Raw genomic sequence first — 20,737 nt, forward strand, 5'->3', positions numbered from 1 at the left:
AACTTGTTATTTCTGTTTCTAAAAAGGTACCTTATCAAATGTATTGATTGGTGATTAATTAGAAAGTAAGTCTTATGTCTAAAAAGAGCAACTTTATATTGAAATGTGGTATTACTGCTAAGCAAATGTAAGACTGCCTGCCATCAAGTTTTGTATCTACATTGCTTCCCTGAGTGTCAGTTTACTCAATATTCTCAATGCCATTGACCTTCGATAATTAAGAAAAAAGTGTGCTGTTCTGAGGAGATAAATGCAGCTTATGTTTGGAATGTGGCTGATTAGCTCAGTTGTGAAAGTGTAATTTTATGTCTGTAGTTTCTGGCAGGATGGATGCTGCCTTTGCAAAACTTGATGTCCCTCTTTTCTGCTCCTTGATACCCAGTTGAAGTTGCTGGTGAAAATTTCCCAGGACTCCAAGATCTGAAACTTGCAATGGACCTCTTCAATGTTCAATGAAAATGAATTTAAACTAATATGGGCTTCTTTTACTTACGGAATCACTTTTTCACTTTCAGCCTATTTCCAGTGCAAATACAAGGCTGCAGGTGTGCACCGGCTGGGGATTTTTGATTCCTGGCCAGTGCGGTGCCTGGAGCAGGGGTTGGCGCACGTGGACTTTGCTCTTCCAAGACAGGGTTGGTGTCAGCGTTGGTTGTTGAGAGCTGGAGCACACCACGGCCGCCAGCACTGTGTGCTGTGGGATGAGCGGGGATTAGAGAAACACCAGTGGGGAGAAAAGGCCAAACCATAAAAGCAAGAACGAACTAAGGAGAAGCAAAATTTTTTCAGGCTTGTGAAAATTACTTGTCAAAATTTGAAGGTAGGGGAGTGGTGGGCACTGGGGTCTGCTTGCCGAATGCCTTGCTCTTTTATTTTTCTCTGTGCTGCCACTTGGGCTTCATTTTTGACTTCTGTGTTTGCTCTCCATGAGTTACTTGGACCATTTGTGACTTAAAAAACATGCTTGTTTACAGTGCGAGGGCTGTTTGTTTTTAAAAGATCTCCATGATGATCAGTCAGTTGTGTGGTATTTTGGTGGGCTTTTTTTCTTAGGTTAGCTTTGCCAGATGAGATGCTCTACTGCTATATTCGTGCTGGCACAGTACTCTGGGCTGAAGATGGCTAATAAAGTTGCATTTTGGGTGGGGCTTTTTGTTTGGTGTTGGGTTTTTTATAAAACTGATTTACTAAAACTGTCTTAGGACTAGAAGGTATCCAAACCAAATCACAGCTTTATAAGCGTAACTGCATCAATGCTGTCTTGTGTTGGGGAGTTTTTTGGTTTCTTTGTTATAGCTGGTGTCAGCCTCTTTGCTTTCTTTAAGAGATGGTACTGTGGTGGTAAATTGTGTATTTTACCAGGTTGTCTTCTGTTAATACATAATGGAGCACTGTTCCTGATGGGATCTTTGGGTGCTGATGCAATGTCAATAATTATCAGGAAGATTTGGGATGGCATGTGATTTTTACAGACTCTTTGCTTTTGAAGCCAAATCTGCAGCCTTGAAAATCTTGGGGACTTTGTAATTCCCCCCCTACCCCCAGGTAGTATTTATTTGGGGAAATTGCATAATACTTATTATGTAAGCAGTCTCTTTTCAGCTACTGTGTAAAGTGTATTACAGAAAAAAGTGTAATTTATTTTCTTTTAAATTCAGGCAGCAAGTGGCACAAAATAAATCCCACAAGTGAGATGGTTTAATGAAGAGAGGTTTTAATAATGGTTGTATTCTGTTTATAACAGAGGCAAGGCAGAACTGAACATGGCTCCAACAAATGTTCACACCTGTTTCCACAAAGAAATTTGATTCCCACCATGCATCTGATTCTGAGAAATGGTGATTGAGTGGACAGACTGTGTTGTGGATAAAATCAACATAGGTCTATTAAATTGGAACACATTTTTCCTGGAATATTTATAGTAAACTATGTTTTACGTGAAATCTATCCATACCTTACTTTACAACATCTCATTTAATTATTTACTGCTTACACTAAGTTCTAGGTCCTTTTTCACAAGTCTGTGCATGTCCTCAAATAACTCATGTTGTAGACATCTCTCCTTTTCCTTTGCAGGCTGGTGCATGGTCTTGTTTCTGAGTTTCCCTGAGAGTCTGGTTTTAAAAAAGCAGGAGTTGATACAGTGGAGTATTGCTGGGCTTGTAGGAGGACACAAGCCCTCATCCCCTTTGCACATTCTGTGCGTGCAGGCAGGACAGGCAAGGCTTGGACTCCACCACGTTAAAATATGGTCTGGCTGCTTCCCAGTCTCAGGGGCCTTACAGGTTTTTACATTCAGGTTTTAGCTGTGTGCCTTGAGTATATCTGTTTAGTTGCGAAAGTGTTGTTTCATGTAGTATGTCTGAGTGGAAGAGTTACTTGCTCAAACAAAAGAGACTTAAAATGAAGCTGTTAATTGTCACAGCCAGTGACTTTTTTCTGTGTGTTGCTGCCAACTGAGAGCACTTTAAACTCATGTCCAAGGTATGAGAAGACCCACACGTCTTATCTGCACCTCCCCGAGTAAGGAAAGCAGTCATTCAGTTATTCTCTATAATTACTGTACTTCAGTGGGTAGGCAGGTGTTAATTATTCACAGTCTCTTTCACTGTCCCTTACTTTTCCAGGAGTGTTTGCCTACCAGTCTCCTGCCATCGCCTCTGTCCTGAGGCATCAGGGATGATCCGTACCCGCTGTAATGGGTGGGCTACTCCTAACAATTGTGAAAAGGGGGGAAGTTTAGTAAGTACGAAAATCAGTCCAGCTGATGTAAAAATATCTTACCCAGGTTGAAAGAGATGCTGTGATTGCAGTAGTGTGTGAAGCATTTAGAATAAGTTGTCCAGTGTTGCGTGGTTGCCCTGAAAGCAGGCTTGCAAGTCTGAGGGTCTGGTTTTTTTAACTACATGAGGTTGGTTTAGACTAAGCTTATATCTTCCTGTAGAAATTGTTGAACTTAAACCAGCAGACCATCATGACCCTAGTACTGCTGTTGCTGCTGCTTTCTGTAAAATGCAGTTGTAGGTATTGCAGTATCCAAAAGGTTTACTCATCGCTGAACACTTGTAACCCAGGCAAGTTGTTTGTGCACCTGTGTACAGAGTGGAGGGTGTGTACGTATGGGATTAAAATAGTTTAACTGCACGGAGAGCTTTGCTGGTCTGTAAAATTCTGAAAAAAAACCTTAACAAGTCTGTTACGAGAATGATTTTTCTCTTGTGAATGGACGAGAGGGGAGTAAGTGACCTGAAGTTCTTGCTGATATTAAAAAAAAAGAAATACAAAAGAGGATTTTGTTGCTGGAACCTGTCTTCTAAAAGTGGTGGATGAGTGTGCCTGTGAAGCTGCTGTGGTGGTTTTATTTGTTTTTGAAGCAGGGAAGAAATAAATTGTGAAAGGCCTGAATCCTGGTTTTGCAGTGGGTACTGTGCGTGGGCATGCTTTGTCTGCTGCTCATTAATGGGCCAGCTTCATTAGACTTGATGTTTCGAGGTTCTTTTTATAAGCTTATCAGGTATTTTATGTCACTACATGTCAGTCGTTGAAATGGTAGCCTTTAAGACACAACATCTGTTTAAATTAAAAATCCACTTTTCTGAAAAAACACTTTCTCTTGGTGACCTCTTACCAAATACTTTGATAGCAGTCTGTTTTGGTGAAACTCTTGTTTTAGCTGCTCCTGTAAAAAGACCTTTACTCAAGAGGAGCAGGGGGACTGTTGGTACAGCATGGTGATGGAAAAGCACTGTTGAGGCTGAAGGTGTATCCACACAGTGAATGCAGGTGTGGCTGTAGAACAATTCGTGACGATGCTAAAGGCAGCGTGCCGCAGGACCTGTATGCCCTCCTGCCAGTGTGATTCCCGTTTCAGTCCATGCTGTGTCCCCGACCATCAAGTCCTTGCTGCTCATTTTGCCCCGTGGGACAATTGCTGCTTTATTTTGCTGCGTAAAGCACAACCGTGAATGTGGGTTACAACCTGCTGAGAGTGTCGGAGGTGCTCAGCCAGCCGGTGTGACTGCTCGCCTGCACTCTGGCTATGGCCACCACTGCTAGCGCCGGTGGGAACGCATGCTGGAACAGGCTCCGCTGTGGTCAGCATGGGACTTTGAAGTCCTGTCCTTATGTCAGATGTGTTAGATCTTAGCACTGCTACTGTTAGCCACGTTACAGGATCACAAGGAGCATGGTGTTTTGCACACATGGCAGTCACATTCCTTTTTTTTTTTTTTTGCTGACTAGGTGTACCTGAGATTAGGGGAACGAGAGACCTGGATTTACACCTTAATGCAAGCACTCTGTTCCCAAAGGAAGTAGAGCAAGACTTGTGCTCTGTCAAAACGCCGGCTTTCTGTGGAAATCCCTGTAGAAGAGCTCTACTGTTGATGTCAAAATGAGCATCTTTGCAAAGGGTGTTCAGTATCCAGGTTTCCTGCTCCCAGTATGTGTTTAAAAGGTTCATGTTGTTACTCTTCCTTCAGCCCTGGTCCCTCAGTAAGTCAGTCCTTTGCCTGCATAAGGCAAAAGTAGTTGACTTGAATTTGGTGGAACTGGTAACACTGAGGTTAAACTTCAGTGTAGGATGGATAGTCTGAAACGCCACCAAAGTGCATTTGTCCGTAGCAGAGAGGTCTGATGCTTACTAAGCATTTGGTGACCATACCAGTATCTCCGGGAAGTGTCTGCAGCCTCCAGGGAAGGAGCAGACACTTCTCTTCCAACTTGTGCTGATAGTTTTTTAACAGTTGTGCAAGTAGTATTTACGCTACATCCAGCTTAGACTGTGTAACTTGTTGGCTTTTCCTTCTTCACCTTCGCTACCTTGAGTTTAATATGACACTTGGAAAAAAATAGCAGGGTTTTTTTTTAAGCAAGCTCTGAGGTGATTTGCTACCTTTTCCTTTAGAAAAGACTTGACTTACTTCTAAGTTCAGAAGGACATAGCTACCTGTGTTTCAAAGAGCAGCTTGGAGTAGCTGTTGGGGTCGAGGACTGCTTGTTGGTTTTGGATGAAGCCACTTGCCCCACACTGCCCTGGCTGCCACTGGCAGAGGAAAGAAGTTGAATAAACAGGGAAACTGTGAAATAAACAGAAACAAAACCAAACCTAGCCCCTGCCTCAGGGCGTGGGCTTGGTCATTGAAGCAGCTGTTTCAAAATTAGACTTTGTTTTGTTAAAAGGAGGCACATAAAAGCTTTTCTGCTTTTGTTTTTGTGCCATAATGATAATTTCCATACGCTTTTCTGTGTTATTTGTTTGCTTCCAGTTTCTTCTGATGAAACTTATTTGAAAAGTGAGCAGCTGTGTTATTGCAGCATTAAGGTGGTTGCTTCAACCTTTCCTACCTTGCCTACCCCCAGGTTTTTTAGCAGAAGTGACCATTTTCAGGTAGTGAACTTAAGCCTACGTGTTTTTCTAAGTTGCCACTCAGTCTTTAAAGATGTTAAATAGACTTTTGGTGTTCCAGGTCAGGCTACAAATACCCGTGCTGGGGCTTCAGCACTCACGTCCTTCCTCCCTGCTGTTGACCATGAGCGTGGTGTCGACCTGGCTGGCTTTGTGGCTGCGTCGAGCGCTGGTGAGGGGGAATAGGTGGGTTTGAAAAACTGGTGGCAGGAGCAGGCAGGGCTGTCTCACGTGGGTAGTGCAGACAGACAGCGAAGTTTTGTGTTGGTTTGAATCCTGGCATGTGCTGCTGCTGCAAGTGACCCCAGAGATTATGAAAAGAGATGATGAGGAGGAAATATTTTCTGGTTTTTTTCCTCTAGATGGTTTGTATGTGTGTCATTGCTCACAAAGTTATGCTAGCCCTGAAAGCTTTTGCTCTTTTCACTCCCCAGTTCTGGTGCAGAGCAAGGGTACAAGCTCCTTAGGAAGTGGTTGCTCAACTCAGTCTACGCTGTTTGCCGCAATGCGTTTTAGTAAAAACAGGGTTCTGTTTTTAGCTTGCTTTAACTTGGAAATTCTGGTGATAAGCAATTAGCTGCACAAATCCAGGAAGAAATTAGAGGAGGAAGCAACATAGTAGAATCTCACTGAGTCATTTTGTAAATCTCTAGAAGCAAGTAATTTCTCTAATCTGGTAGATGTGTATCGCCAGGGTGGTGTAGTCCTGGGGCTCAGAAAAACTTCATTTGTTTTCTTCTGCTGTAGTCATCCTAAAGCAAGCAATTCAATGTTTGTCAGAGTTTCCCTGTAGTTACCTGAAAATAAACCTAACCAAGGGGTGTCTTGACAAATACACCCAAGACTGAGGTGCCGTGGATATTGTGATGCTGAGAGCTGGTTGATGTGCTTAAAAGGGAACCAAATGCAACACGGTTGGAAAGCTTAGTAGTGCTTTTCAAGACTTTCCTTTAGTTGTTCTGTTACTGAATTTGCTATATAAAATAATTAGTATGTGTTTATTAGCAGAAAACATAAGTTTATAATATGTTGTCTAAAAATCCCTGTATTTTGTTATATAGTTGATAATCTTTATCTTTCTCTGCTCAGATAATTCACAAAAAATCTGCCATCTGACATCAGATATAAAGTAGAAAATCTTGGTGTGTATGGACAGTGTGTTTTGTCAGAGGAGGTTGTGAAGGATGTGCCCTGTGGTGTGCTTGAGCTTTCTGTTGTATTTTATTGTAGAGAGGAAGTGAAACTTCAGCTGTATTTTGCATATTCTTTTCTTCCATTTCCAAGTAAGATCTCTGCTGGCTTCTGTGTTTCATTCATCTACAAACCAGTTTCACTTTCATTACACTTTTTAGTTCGACATGATGTTAAATTTGCATTTATTTGCTATTTGCATGTTGTGTGTTATTTCCTTTTGTGTAGTCATCCTGTAAGAATTTACAGCGGGATTTACAGGGCTGATGTATTGCCTCACACTTGAAAATACCTCAGTTTATCTTTTATGTAGAAAAATGCCCAAATCTCATTTCTTTCTGCCCTGCCTAAATGCTGGGCATAGGTACAGATCAATAGCAACCTCTTAAACTGGTGAGTGACAACTGATGTGGTCACAACTCATTTTTGAGCCCGTATCTCTGAATTTTCACCGTCATTATTTAGTTAACAGAAGGTGCGTTTGTGGGGGAAAAAAAAAAGTTACTCAAATCCAGAATCTTGACATGCAGATTTTGAGTCATTGCAAGACAACAATCAAGTGAGGATGGATGTTTTGTATGGGAAACCCCTGTGTTGACTCTCCAGTCTTCAGTTAAAGGATCGTGCTGAATGCTGTTGCTCCTACCTTATGTATTTGCCTCTCGGAAAGCAAGCAGTGGCAAACACCCGGACACTCACTTCTGTACCTCTTTCTCCACCAGTGCTGGGAAGTGCAGTAGCTGGAAGTTTTGGGAGCCGTCAGCCGTTCCTATGCGGACGCCGTTGGGTCCCGCTTCGTCCTGAGAGTCTCCAGATGACAAAGTGCATTAGGCTGACAAACCCACATGTGTTGCGGGTCAGGCAGGCTGCCAAGCGCTCAGCACTCAGCCAGCGGGGAGAAAAGGCATTAGGAATCCCAATAATCCGCACATCAGTCTCCGTGTGCTGCTTGGTCAGTGGAGACCGAGCGAGTGAGCTGTGGAGAGATTGTGGGTATTAAGTGGGATGGGTAATGAAAGGCTGTGCTGGCGCTGATGTGAGACTCTTTAAATGGAAAATGACTTTAAATGATGGTGCCAGGGCAGTTGCAGTGATTTGCAGCTGGCACAGGTTCACAGTGTAACTGGTAGTTTTCAGCGAGACTAACCATTTCTTTAGGACGGAGCACCAGAATTGTTTTGAAGAATTAAGGAAAGAAAGGGAAAAAAAAAAAAAAAAGTAAGTTTTAACTGAATTTGCTTGCTTTCCCTCCTTGGGGCTTGTACCAGAATGATGGCAATTCAGGGCATTGGTTGTGTATGTTCGTGTGTGTCTACATGTGTACAAATAAATGCAAGCCATGTGAGCATATGCAAAGCTGCAAAATAGTATTCATCAGGATGGTAACAGTGGTAGGACACTCAAGAATACAATAAAGTGAGCATTTTAGGCTTAAGATTACCTTATCTGAGAACTTTCTTGAAAAATGATAGTTTTGTCTGGACAAGTAGGTATCATTGTTATCTGCAGATCAGAAGTTGGCTTGCAGAGGACTCGGAAATATTTCCGTTTTAAGTAATTATTCCTGGCTTTTTGTTACGTAGGGTAGTGCTCTCTGCTAGTTTTGTTTATAAGGGTAGTTGAGTTTCCCTATCCTACAGTGTGCTAGGCGCACGTAGATAAGTCGCACCGGTACTCCAAGTAGGGATCCAACAGTTTACTAAGTAGGTTTTTTCTGAGGCTAGTTAGGGAGAGGAAGAGCTTCCGAACTGAGTATTGTAATATTGTTTCCTGGCAAATTTTGAAACCATCTGGGTCAGTTCCTCATGCCCAGGAGTAATAATTCTGAAAGCAAAAGTTTCTGTGCTCGCAGGCTGCCTTCTTCCCACGGTGCTTGAACAGCAGCTATTGATGGCAGCCCAGTGCCTGACTTCTCCTCCGGCTTTCCCGGACAGCAGCATGCGTGCACAGGATTGCTGTGCGTCGTGCTGCCCGGATGGAACCGGACACCCCAAAATGTCTCTTGCATGTCTGTGTTCAGTTCTCCAATTTTGTTCAGAGGACGCAATGTGGGAGGAAAAAACCTCCTCTGAGCGCGTGGTGGCCTTTTGAAAACGCATGCGTGCCTGCCTCATTGTCCTTCAGAATGTCTTTTATTTCTTGTTGTGTTTAGAAAAGCAAACTGATTTATTGAACAGTAAGTTTTCCTCTTAAACCACTGACAGTGACTGTTTCACCGCAGGTTGTGCTGGGGCAGAGGTATGAAGGAGTAGGTGGGCTACCACTTACCAGTACCAGGGGGTACCAGCTCCCCATGCTGCTGCCTGGTGCTGTGTTGCCTTCCTGGACGGTGCTGGGGAGCAGCGGAGCAGTGTCCGCTCCACCTTGTAGCAGCCCTGATGTGTCTCTTAAATTGCATAGCTGGTGCAGGCTGGAGCTTTTTCATCAAAGCTACGTTCCTGGTTGTTCAAGGACTCTTGACTGTCGCTTTCATATGAAAGGAAATCCTATCATTGATGGGTTTGTTTGGTTGGTTTTTTGGGGAGGGGGTGTTTGTTTGTTTGTTTGTTTTTTTACAAAAAAAGGAGGTTTTGCTTGCTGGAAAACCTCAGTTTGTTTCATTTGGGTAAAGCCTGCAGTGTCTGATGTAGCCAAAGTAAAATTACTGCCTTGCTCAACTGGCTTTTTAATTTTTTTTTTTGTGGTATCCCTAGAGATTTAGGGCCTACCGAGACTATTCAGCATCTGTTGTAGAAATGGTAGTTTCTCATTTTGCTTCTATGTGAACTTAACCTGGTTGGTAAATGATAGAGAAGGTTGTTTCGGGTTTTTTTTGTTGTTTGGTGTTTTTTTTCCCTGAGTGTGCAGTGTTCCAGTGTCATGCAAGCACAATGAAATTTTACTCTGATAAATCAGCCCACCCCTGCATTGCGAGGGCACTCCACAAAAGAGTTGGTCAGTAGAAATTTCTTAGTTGTTTTTAAGCAAAGCTATCATGCCTCTCTGGATGCAGGTTAGATACTCAGGTTATCTGCATTTCTCAAAGAGTGAGTGTTATGGAAATGTAAGCATTATGCTTAAGTGACTGGAAACCCTGCTATGTAGTTCTTGCTAGTGACAATCGCTCACAGATTTGTAGGCTGTTTCAGTCCTGTCAGTACTGATCTTAGGACAGTGTTTGAAAGGGTGACAGCGACTGCAAATAAAAAAAAAAAGAAAAAGACTCTTGATCTCTCTCTCTGCATCAGAGCTGATTTTTAAAACTTAGGCTCTAAGTTTTAAAATGTCAGACTCCAAGTTTATAGAAATTCACCTTGTTTCAAAGTTAAAATTTACCTTCCGTTTGCTAATAAAAATTACAGGTGTTGGAAATGCGTTGTCAAAGCACAAATTCTGGACTGATGATACTGGTGTGCGGCTTCAAAACCCTAGAATCTCATTCAACTCTAGCTGTACAACAGGTGGTGTTTTAGACATATTATTTAAATGTTGATTTTTTGCAGACATAGATTAGACCATATTAAATTTTCTCTTTAAAATAAAAATTTAAAACTGACAGGCTTCTTCGGAATGGTACTGTATATGCGATGCCACGTTATTAGGCATGTATGTCGATATGTGCTCAAATTTGGAGATGCTCGAACTTGTTAAAATAGAGAATGCTCTTATAACTCATCTTCCTATAAGAGAAAAGTACAGGCTTTTCTTTGTGCTTACCCAATAGCACACTTTTAAGAAGGATGCTTTCAGAAACGTATTTTACTTTTTAGTTTTAGTACAAACTTTTGGGGGAGGGAATCAACTTCAGAGTTTAACTGACATCTCTTTTTTGGTAGGGAGCTCATTTTCTCAGCGTCTCTCCTTTTTCTTGCTTTTTTCCAAGTTTGGTCCCTCTCCTGCTATGATTTTGAAGCGTGAAAGTTGTATATCCCAAAACCTGGAGGCAGATGCCCCCGGATGGGATATGTCAAGCTGAATTAAAGGATGGTGTATACATGACAGTTTCCGCTACTACTCAAGATAACAGTGTCTGAAATGGAAATACGTGTATTAGCAGCAGTGATAAAGCACTTCTGTAACACCAAGTCTGGTGTTCCTAGTTTTTAGCTTTAGTTAGAGTTGCTAAAACTGTTATTTTCCTCCATTTTTCATTATTTTAATTTATAATGCAATAACCATGAGCAGTTGCTTTGGGGAATCTACACGTTGCATTTCATCAGACTCATCCGTACCCTCACACTGCCAACTGCACCTTGTTACTCAACAGGAAGTTTTGAGCCTGCTCGCTTTCCTCAGGATTATACATAGCTTAATAAACAGTCAAATAGGAAGAAGTATTTAAGTAATTGGTTTTGTTGTAAATCTGACTATTTTATTACACACATCTTGGTTGCTGCCAGCTTTATGAACTGTTTTCAAATTTTTGCTAGTGAGAGCAGATTATTTTTGACAAGCAAGTAAAATGGCCTTAGTTTTATCATCGTCCTGGTGGTAGTAAGCAAGTAAATTTTGTGCTGAGATCAGTGAATTTTGTAAGTCCGTGTAAATCATGGAACATTTGGTATTTTGCAGTAAGGTGTGTCCATAGATGAAAACACCAGAAGCAGCTGCACAACAAATTTTACCGTTTTGGTGTGCAACCTGCTGAAGTACTGATTTGAATTTTCAGTGATGGATTAAACTGAAGCTCCAAGCGGATCAGTGAATGGGTCAATAGCATGATGAAGGAGGTTGCAATAAGTTTCTAGAAATGAAGCTTGTGCAGCACTTGCAACGTACGTCTAAAATTATTGGTGACCAAAGAAATTTGAATATCTAAGAAAAATTATTTAGTAATTTCAAGGCCATCTTTTCAAGTTTGGGCTTGGTGTGATCTTTGCATTTACAGTTGCATCTCGTTTAGTAAACACTCAGCTGTGGATTTTGTATATATTAGTGCAATTTTTCTACTGTTGCAGACCTTCTTCCCTGCAAACGCAGTAAATGAATAGGAGGCAGTGCTTTTTTCTGAATGCTTAGCTATGGGCCTAACTACTGCTGGTGGTAAGCAAATGATTAGCCAGAGAGCAAAAAGGGCAGTTGTAAAGTTGCTCTTGTTCAGCTGGAATTTAGGGTGATGTTGCAATTGGGAATTGATGCTATTTTAATCTATTACATATTGCAAATTCTGTTTTAAGCAGGAGAGATGTATTGTGCTCTTTATTCTTAATTTCTGTTTATTTTTTTAAATGGGCCATTAAAAAATCTTAGTAGAAAATTATTTTTTATGTAAAATAGTGGAGCAAGAAAGCATCTGAAAAACTGTAATTCTGGCTATGTATTTTTGTCTTAGATTTTATATATATTAATGAATCAGAAGTAGCTTTATACTTGTAAGCATAATGAAGTTGTTGTGATCATTTGGACAGTTCTGCCTCCCCATCAAACAAGACAAAATGTACTTAAAATGTGGTAAATTTGGTGTCTTGCCAATTCTTTACTAATTTTACATTTATTTAGAAGTGTGTTGAACTCCTTATTTAAGGGAACATGCTTTATTTTTTAATGAAAGCGGAAAAAGCTAAATCAGACTTCTTCCCATTCTAGTCCTTAAAAGATGTTCCTGTTGGAAATAATTCTGGCAGATGAACACAGGCACAATCTTTACTCGGAGTACACAGCTCTTCGATGCTGCCTTGCTGGTGCGTGTGTGTATATATGTATACATACGTATATATATACACGAACACCCCCGCGCCGCCCCAAGCTCCTGCAGTGCTCGCTGATGGAGAGCCACGCGGGTCAGCAGCCCACAGCCAGCAAGGACAGCCATGGGGGCTGCAGCTTCTGCCTGCAGCTCCAGGGATGGAGCTGAAACCAGCCGGGAGCAGTCGCTGTCGCTGGAGCGGACCTCTTCCAGGTATTTGGACTAGGCAGAGAAAGCAACTGCAGGGTGAGCATCTGCTGAACAGCCTCGAGGCTTTTGCTGGTGCTCGTTAGCTGCTGCATATTAGATATGAAATTATCTCCTGTTGCAGTTTAGATAGGTGCTACAGATGAGAAGATGGGTGAGACTGCCAGCACCATGCGAGCTTCCAGGCAGACTCTTGCTCTAAAAGGAGAAACAGAGCAGTATTTCTTCCAAAACTTCAGCATGGCTTTTGTTTTGCCTCCTGCAGACATAGTAAGTTAAACTTTACAGTGTTAGCGGTTAAGTAAACCTCAAGCTCTCTTCCAATAACTTGATACTAGTGTTGTTATTCACCATCACTGCTCTTTTCTGTCCATGCTCTGGTATCAAAGAAGCCTGAAGAACAACTTGTGTTTAACTCTTCTCTTGCCATCTTGTGATTTCAAATTAAAGAGCTGCAAAAGGCGAGAGTTGTTGCTCTTGAGAAGTGCTGTTTTGCAGGAGACCTTGTAGGGATGGCTCTTCGCTCTCCAGGGTGTGCAAGAGCTTTTGTTTGCTGCTGTTGTACACTACTTGATATCACAAACCCTCCACAGAGGCATATCAGAATGAACCTGTAGTCCGAAACGTGCACCATACAATGTTAGACATATCTTGTAAAATTATTTTTATAGGATTGTGGGGTAGAGAAGGACAAAGACCCAGGGCAGTAAGGTAAGCAGAGCCCATGAGACTGGATGGAAAAGGTGCAGGTTTACAATCAGTCTCAGGCTCAGTGCTTTTAAATCAGAAAGCCCAGTCTGTGGTTTATCAGTTTCCCTTGGGAAAAAAAACAAAACAAAACACAAACCAAGAGAGAGTAGTTCTCTGCAAGTTCCATATACTGGCAAAAATGCAAACACTGTTGCTTTCCACGGAAAATTTTCCAACAAAATCCCAAATAGCTCCGTTCTCTGGCTTGGGGCTGCTTTCTTGCTGGCAGCCCACCAGGTCCTAAGTCCGGCTGTGCAAGAATACCATGTAAGATGTTTTTTACATAATTTGATAGGTGAATAGTCCTGACTTTCACATTTGGATTTGTGGTAGTGCCTGCAAATGGTATTTGCTGTTTCTGGTTCTGTACTGTATAGGAACGGGTGTTTTGAGGAATTATGTGAATATTCAGCTTTGAGATGGCAAAATTATGGTCAAACTGCTTCCAAAAACACCTTACAGCCCTGACTTTAGACTGTTTTGTGATGGCATTTTATGAAACAATGAATATTAAAAAAGAACTGTAAAAGTATTGAAAAACCTATTGCACTATGCTGTTGAGTAGTCATACTGAAATAGTTTCACAGATCAATTCTTGGACTCTCTTGGTACTGGATTTGTGATTTTTAGCAAATTTTCACTAAAAAAATCAGAAATGTGAGCTGCAGAATCAGTGCAGTGGCAGCTCTGGGAATAAAACTCCTTGATTTATATGCTTTGATTTGTAAATATGCCCAAATAATTAAAAATAAGCAATGCTAAGGCTCCTGTAACAAGTAAGAATTGAGTATTCTTTTTACAGGCATCATTCAAAGAGCCTCAGCTATGTGTAGTGGCACAGAGGCAGTGACTAGCTGCTTTCCAGCAAACAGTAATGCCTGTCATGTTGTGTAAATGGAGGTGACAGCTTGCATTTCATTTAATAACTTTCCCATTTCTAATTTGATTTTAAAAAAAAAAAAAAAAAAGGAAAATGGGGGAAAAACTTAAGCAGGTTTTCACCCTAAAAGGCAGGGTGCTGGCAGCTTTGTGAGACCACTAAATATTAAGTACTGCAAATAATTTTAAACTTCTTAAAGTTTAAAAATATAAGTACTGAGGGGGGTGTTCAAACTGTGAGAAATTACCTGAAGTCTAAAAACTTCTGGTGGACAAACATAAAGTTTAAAATACTCTTCTGAAATCTGAACAGCTCAAGGTTTGTTGTTGTGGCCAGGAATACTTATCACAAAGCTGAGGCTCCTTTATCTCTGTGTTGCCTATTCTTGGCTTTTCTGAGGAGATAACAGACAGTGGGCTGGATAGTCAAGGAGGACGTTGAACAGTTTGTTGGAGGCTTTCTGGAGGTGGTCGTACACTATTAAATGTACTTAGTTTATTTTGTGGTGAACAATTGTTTAGTTTATGTGAAGCTGTTATTTTTTTCAGTGTTTTTCCAAAATGTTCAGACTTAACTATTGGAGTCTTTCAAACTTGTTGCTGTGCCCTTCTGTATAAGACTAGTAGCAAATGCCATTTTCTTCAGCTAAAAGGTAACCCTGTTCTGCTGGCGATGCTGTGAAAAACCAATACCTGCAGCCTAGAAGTGGTTGTTCCTCCTTAGATTAACTTCTATATTTTTAAACATCTGTCTTATAAAAACACAGAGTTATTACATCAGTGTTAGAAAGTTACATTCTTTCAATGAAATATGGCTCAGTCATATATTTCTTGCTGTCTGTCCTTCTAGTCGTCTTTTACTGTTTTTATTGTTGCCTTGTGGTCTTGTATTACACAGAGAACTTCTCAGATAAACGTATACAACTTCCATACTGCTTTGCAGTTGTACACTAAGGACAATTTGTCCATTCATCCTTTTTCTTGTTGCTAAAAAGGACTGTGTGGTCATCACAAATGAGCTGGAAAATATGCATGCAAGAATGAGCGCTCACCCTGTCATGTTTATGGCTTAATTTCTCCAAAGCTTTGGTTCTTCTGGATGTAAAAATCTTTTAAGGAGATGTTAATTTTTTTTTAATGTGTTCATGGGTTAGTTTCTAGCCTTGCTTTACAGTATCACTCAGAAGTATGCTTATTGTATTATTGGTCTGGCACTAACTGTTTTATAAACGCGTAAATACTTTTTAGTCTTGTTTTCTTGTTTTTCTTTGAGCAAAGATAGACTTTTGTGACTAGGATTATTAAAATAATCACGTACTTCACATTACACAGTGTATGAAACACATTTTCTCAAAGAAATGGTGAGCCACGCAGAGGTCTGCTGGTATCGCCGCTTGCATCAAAGCCAGAACAGCATGAAATTATCCAAATCCTCACTACTTCATGTTACATGAGGCTTTTGACTCTGAAATCCCACTCAATGCCACTTTCATTCTTCTGATAACATAGTTGTAGGAAAAGTAAGAGCAATTGTAATTAGATCCACCTTTCTGGGGATTGCCGGAGTCCCTCAAGGTCTCTGTGTGTTGCTGTGGGTATAAAGCCAGCCGCTGTCTCTGCTCCGCAGTGTCTGCAGGAGGTGGGTGGTTTGTCTTTTCTGAAGGCAGCGGGACCAAAGAAATCCCAAACAGATATAGAAATTAGGGTCACGTGAAAAATATGGTGCAACTTATCCTCTATGTCCCTGTTGAAATCCAGGTCCGACTAACTACCGTGGGTTGGATGTGCAGTGATTTGTGCTGCTCTACTCCTAAGCCCAGTTGCAGGGGTTAGAAGTGGAGCAGCAGAATTCCTGGGTGTCAGTGCTCTGGATTTGGTCCTGAGACAGGCTTTAAAGGGAGGCTTTGAGATACAGAATAAAGTGCAAGTAGTAAACACTGCGAGATGCTTGCCAGAACCTTAAAAGTACAGTTGGCTTTTTTTTTGTGTGTGGTTTTGGGTTTGTTTGTTGTTTTTTTGGTTTTGCTTTGTGGTTTTTTTTATTTCAAGAGCACAGTATCATAGGCAGTGAGACCTTCAGGAAAGGTCTTGCATTTATTCCAGTTCCCACGAGCCGAACATCCCAGTGTCACCTCATATGACAATCTGAGGGTATAGTATTTGCAGGCATAATATTTCTGTGCAGGTCCGTTACTAAAAGGTAGTAAAGAGTATTTGTGCACATCATTTACAATAGCTGATGGTAAAGACCTAGGTGCCAAAACCATGTGCGGAGTAGACAACTGCAATAGCTTTTTCATGCATCAGTATGTCCATGCTGCAAAGATCATGAATTGTGCAAGTATCTGCTCCTGTGATGTAAACTACAGTTTAGCTAATGTGAAACAACTTGTTTTGCTGAACGTAACTTTGAAAGCACAGTTTAGTTTAATTGCTCTAGAAGACAATCCTCTTTATGTTGAAAAAAAAAAAAAAAGGATAGTGTTCATTTATTTGTCACATCAGTGTTGGATCTTGATGGTTGAGTCTTCAACCAGACTGTTGCTTAAATGAGGGGAAAATTGTCCAAGCAAAGCGTAACTTCATCTTAATGTTCAGGTAGAAGGAGACATACCTATTTCAGATATTTGCGTTGAAAATTTGTTCTTAGAATATTCATCTGTTGGCATTATCTGCTGGCATGTGTTATTACACAATACTAGCTTCTCTGATTTTGAAAGCACTCACCTGATTCTAGGTGCAGAGTAGGCATAAGTAATGGTGGCCACCAAGGTGTAATAGCACATTTTGATTTGTAGGGACACAGGTGGGGGGGAATCAAGCAGAGTCTCTTGTAGCAGATGTCAGGTGCTGCTGGTGTCAGAGGGGACCTAGCACGTACCGGGGAATGGATATGGAAAATGTGCATATTCCTCCTCTGGTTGGGAAGACCTGGTAGCCTGCATGGCACCGTGGCTCAGCATTTGATGTCTGCTTAGGAAATCAAGAACCAAGTATAATACTAAGTATTGCATCTCTTCAAATAATTTTTTGGAAGTTGAGACATGCTAGCTGTGGTTTGTGTGTAATGTTGATACTTTAAGCTTTATAGTAAATGACATTATAGTTGTTCCTTAAGTGCAAGTGCTGGTTAGAAAGCTTGGAAGAGGCTGAGTTGGGATTTGATTTTTGTCACTGAGATGTATTCTTTATTTATGTGAACTGGTTAATGTTACAGAAAGTAAGCTGATGAGCAGATTTGGGGGTAAAAAATGGTCAATACTTGTTTCTGCAGCTGTTTATTCTTACAAAAAAAATTCAGAAGTGGTTTCAACTTTCTGTTCAGGTTATTCTGCTCAAGTGGTAACTTATTTCAATATAATAGTGGTGTATTTGGATTGAAGCATTCTCTTTGGAGATTGCCAAAAAATTCCTTTAAAAAAAAAAAGGCCAGCTGGAACAAAATTAGGGGCAGGGAGTCTCAGACACATTGTAGTGTTCAAAAAAACAGAAAAAGAAAAAAGGGATCTTTCTGTTCTTATCACTCCAAATTCTGCAGCAGAAGCCAGAGCATGTTAAATCGTTGTAGCCCAAGTGGGAATGAGGCTTGTTTCTGTACACTGAAATTTTCTGTTTTCTTCCTTGCTCAAATTCTGAAAGGGAGGATGACTACTATCCACTGCAAAGTATTACTGAATTTACTTTTTTCCTTATTTCTAGAAGGCAATGCAAGCTACCCGCTGCCACAGCTGGAGAAGAATCCACAATGTTCATGAGGAGGGGGGCTGCTTTGACAAACAGCATGACTAGGATGTGGCATGGATGGCTGTAGAGGCAGGAACGGTGCCTGGAGGGATGATCTGTGCTAGGGGTGCTAGATAAGATCAGTGTTAGCCCTTGAAGCGTGTTTTCGGTAGGTAGGGAAGCTTGGAGCAAGTTTTGGATATTGCAGCTACTTTACTCGATTGTGGTTACTATGGTTATAGTTTGCTGTGGTTAAAAATGCGCTGCTCTACTTGCTTTGCTTGGCTTTTTTGTACAGGGCTTGTAACCGGTGTATCCTGGCTGTAATGGCAGCGTGGGCCTTATTGGAAGGATTTTATTACTATTAGTATGCCATTTGCTTAACTTGCCTATTTTTTAACCTTCCTAAGCTTGCTGCTAGTGTGAGTGAAATGGCCAAAGTAGGAATTGGAAAGCTTTTGGGTTATTTGAATTATTTAAGGAAAAAAAAAAAAAGAAAGAAAGAAAGAAATCTGTTCTAGTAGTACAGCAGATCTTGCAAGATGCTCGGTGTTGACCGAAGCCTCAGCAGCTTTCTGCTCCCTTCCTCGTTGCGGCAGGAGAAGCCCCACCAGCAGGGCTGGTCCCCTGCCCGCAGGTCTGCTGCCTGCGCGTGTTGCTGCCTGCTCTCTTCGCTTTCAGTTTTGGGTTTGCCCTTACCAGCGAGCCATCGTGGCGTATAAGAAGGAATATGCAAATATGGGTTTTGGAGAAGTTGTGCTAGTTACATCAGTGGCTGGACAGAAAATGATAAAACTTAATAAATGTAGTGTGCCGTCACAGGCACAGATAAGGAGCAGAAGAGCATGGGGCGAAGTGTCTCCGCAGGAGCGCTTTATGGCTGGTCTTTTGGATTCCAGCCTTCTCTAGGGAAACGCAGTGTGACTTGCTTATGTATTTTTTTTATTTTAGTTTAGCTGAAGTTTCCATCTTAAAATTTGTATCTTCATTCCAGCAGCACAGCACTCCTACAACAGGAATGGCAGCTCGGTAGCTGCGGAGGCTGGACGTAAGGCTTGGAAATAACATCGCAAGCAAACACGCCAGTCATGCAAAGTAGAAAAACTTTGAAGGTGCTCTCAGATTCTTGAATTGGGATTTCCCATGAATGGCTCGGGTTTCTGACTTAGCTGGTTGTGTCAACAGCACATAGCTGTAAGTCTGGGCAAAAGTGGCAGCTTCAAGCAGTGAGGTTAATAATGTATAACCATGTAGGGAGATGGTATCTGCCCTCTCTTTGAAGATTTCTTGACACTTTATCTCTTCCCTCCTCTTTTTTTTTTTTTCTTAGTAGGCGGTTAGCAGGTTGCTTGAGACAAGCTACTGTTGTTGGCTTTTAGTGTTGTTGTATCAATCTGAAAGTCTTTTTTCCATGTAACCAAAACACTTGTGTGTTTATTCTCAGCCATACAGACAGAAATTGCTCTATACAGGACTTTAAATGCAAGGATGCTAAATATCGTCACTGTTCTGTGGAACAGGTAACTGCTTGATCTGATCTGCAAAACATTTCAGCATCATAGTTATTTAAGGCTGAAGACCAGATCATCTTTGTTCACTCAGAAATGTATGCAGATTGTAGCATAAAATGAGTTACAGTTTCTATGTTGGGTGAAAAATCTAAATGCCAGTGGTGTTGAGACAGGTCAGAGGCCTGATTACAACCTGTGGCATAGACTTTATAATAATAAGCTGTGGTAGTGAAATGAAATATTTGGGTATATGTGGCTTCACTAAGAGCATCTTGGTACCATTGTACAGAAAACCAGTGCCAAGAGAGGCTTATTAGGTACTTGGATTTTCCTGTGATAGGGAGCAGAACTTCTCTGGGTGTTCTGTTTGTATCATCTCTAAATGCGGATGTTACATGTGAACAATTAGTGTTTTGCACTTTTTTTTTTTAAACACATGAAACCACTGAGTAGCTTCTTAAAGTCTCTAGATGTTTGTAGTAGAAACTGGGTGCAGGCTCAGAGCTCTGCAGCAGAAACCCTTGGGTTTCTGTGTTCCAGTTGTAGACTTGATGATACTTGTGTACTGCTTTCATTGACAGTCTGTTGTAGTCTGATCTAAATAGAAAATTTGAATCGTATTTATGACCAATAGAACGTCTATGGACAAGCTTGAGCAACTGTTGCAATTAGTATTCAGCTCATAATTGAAGACTAATGGAGTTGATAACCTGGTTTTCTTCCCCCCCTAAGCTGTGTGGATGTAGGGAGCATAGATCTTTCTGGCATGTCGCAGGGGCTGAATCGATCGTAAATAGTTGGAGTATTCAGAGTATAAACTGCTTTGTGATATGCTAGGCCAGGAGGGAGAGGTTTTGAGTTGTTAAGCTGAGAGGAGGCGAGAGTTTTGATGAGGAATGCAGGAGAGAGGAAGGTCCAAATTTCTGTGAGACTCTGAGGATCAGTAACCAAGGTATCAGTTACATGTGAAGCTATTTTTTTTGTGTAAGTCATAATTTGAAATGGCAATAGTCTTTGAAGGACAGTTTTCTTGTGTATTTTGTCCGAGCACCGCTGGGGACTGCAGACAATCGTGTGAAGTCGGTGTCTCGGAGGCTGGCACGGCCGTTCCCCCGTGGGAGCGTGAATGCCCGCTTGTCTTCTGTGCTCCTGCCAGTGAGCTTCGGTCCCAGCCCTCGGGACGACGTCATCTCAGTTACCTTCTCTTGTTCTTTGTTATTTGTGCGAGGTTTGCTGCTTCAGGGAACCAGAAGCTCATTTGAAAAATTAAATCGAACGATGTGAATGAGACTGATGTTTATCAGGAAACTTATTTTTATCACTCTCTCTGTTCCTTCTCTTAAAGTGTAGCCACAGTGCGTGGCTGGCAACTTCTTGAAAGCTGCTTTTTCACTATCGTCCCCC

General features: G+C 41.3%; 1 protein-coding gene across 1 annotated transcript in view; it reads left to right on the forward strand.

Annotated features, from left to right (window-relative positions):
* RYBP (RING1 and YY1 binding protein) overlaps positions 1-20,737 on the forward strand; it is a 47,102-nt gene that overhangs the window by 17,561 nt on the left and 8,804 nt on the right.

The sequence above is a fragment of the Haliaeetus albicilla genome, chromosome 24, assembly GCF_947461875.1.
Source record: "Haliaeetus albicilla chromosome 24, bHalAlb1.1, whole genome shotgun sequence".
NCBI lineage: Eukaryota > Metazoa > Chordata > Aves > Accipitriformes > Accipitridae > Haliaeetus > Haliaeetus albicilla.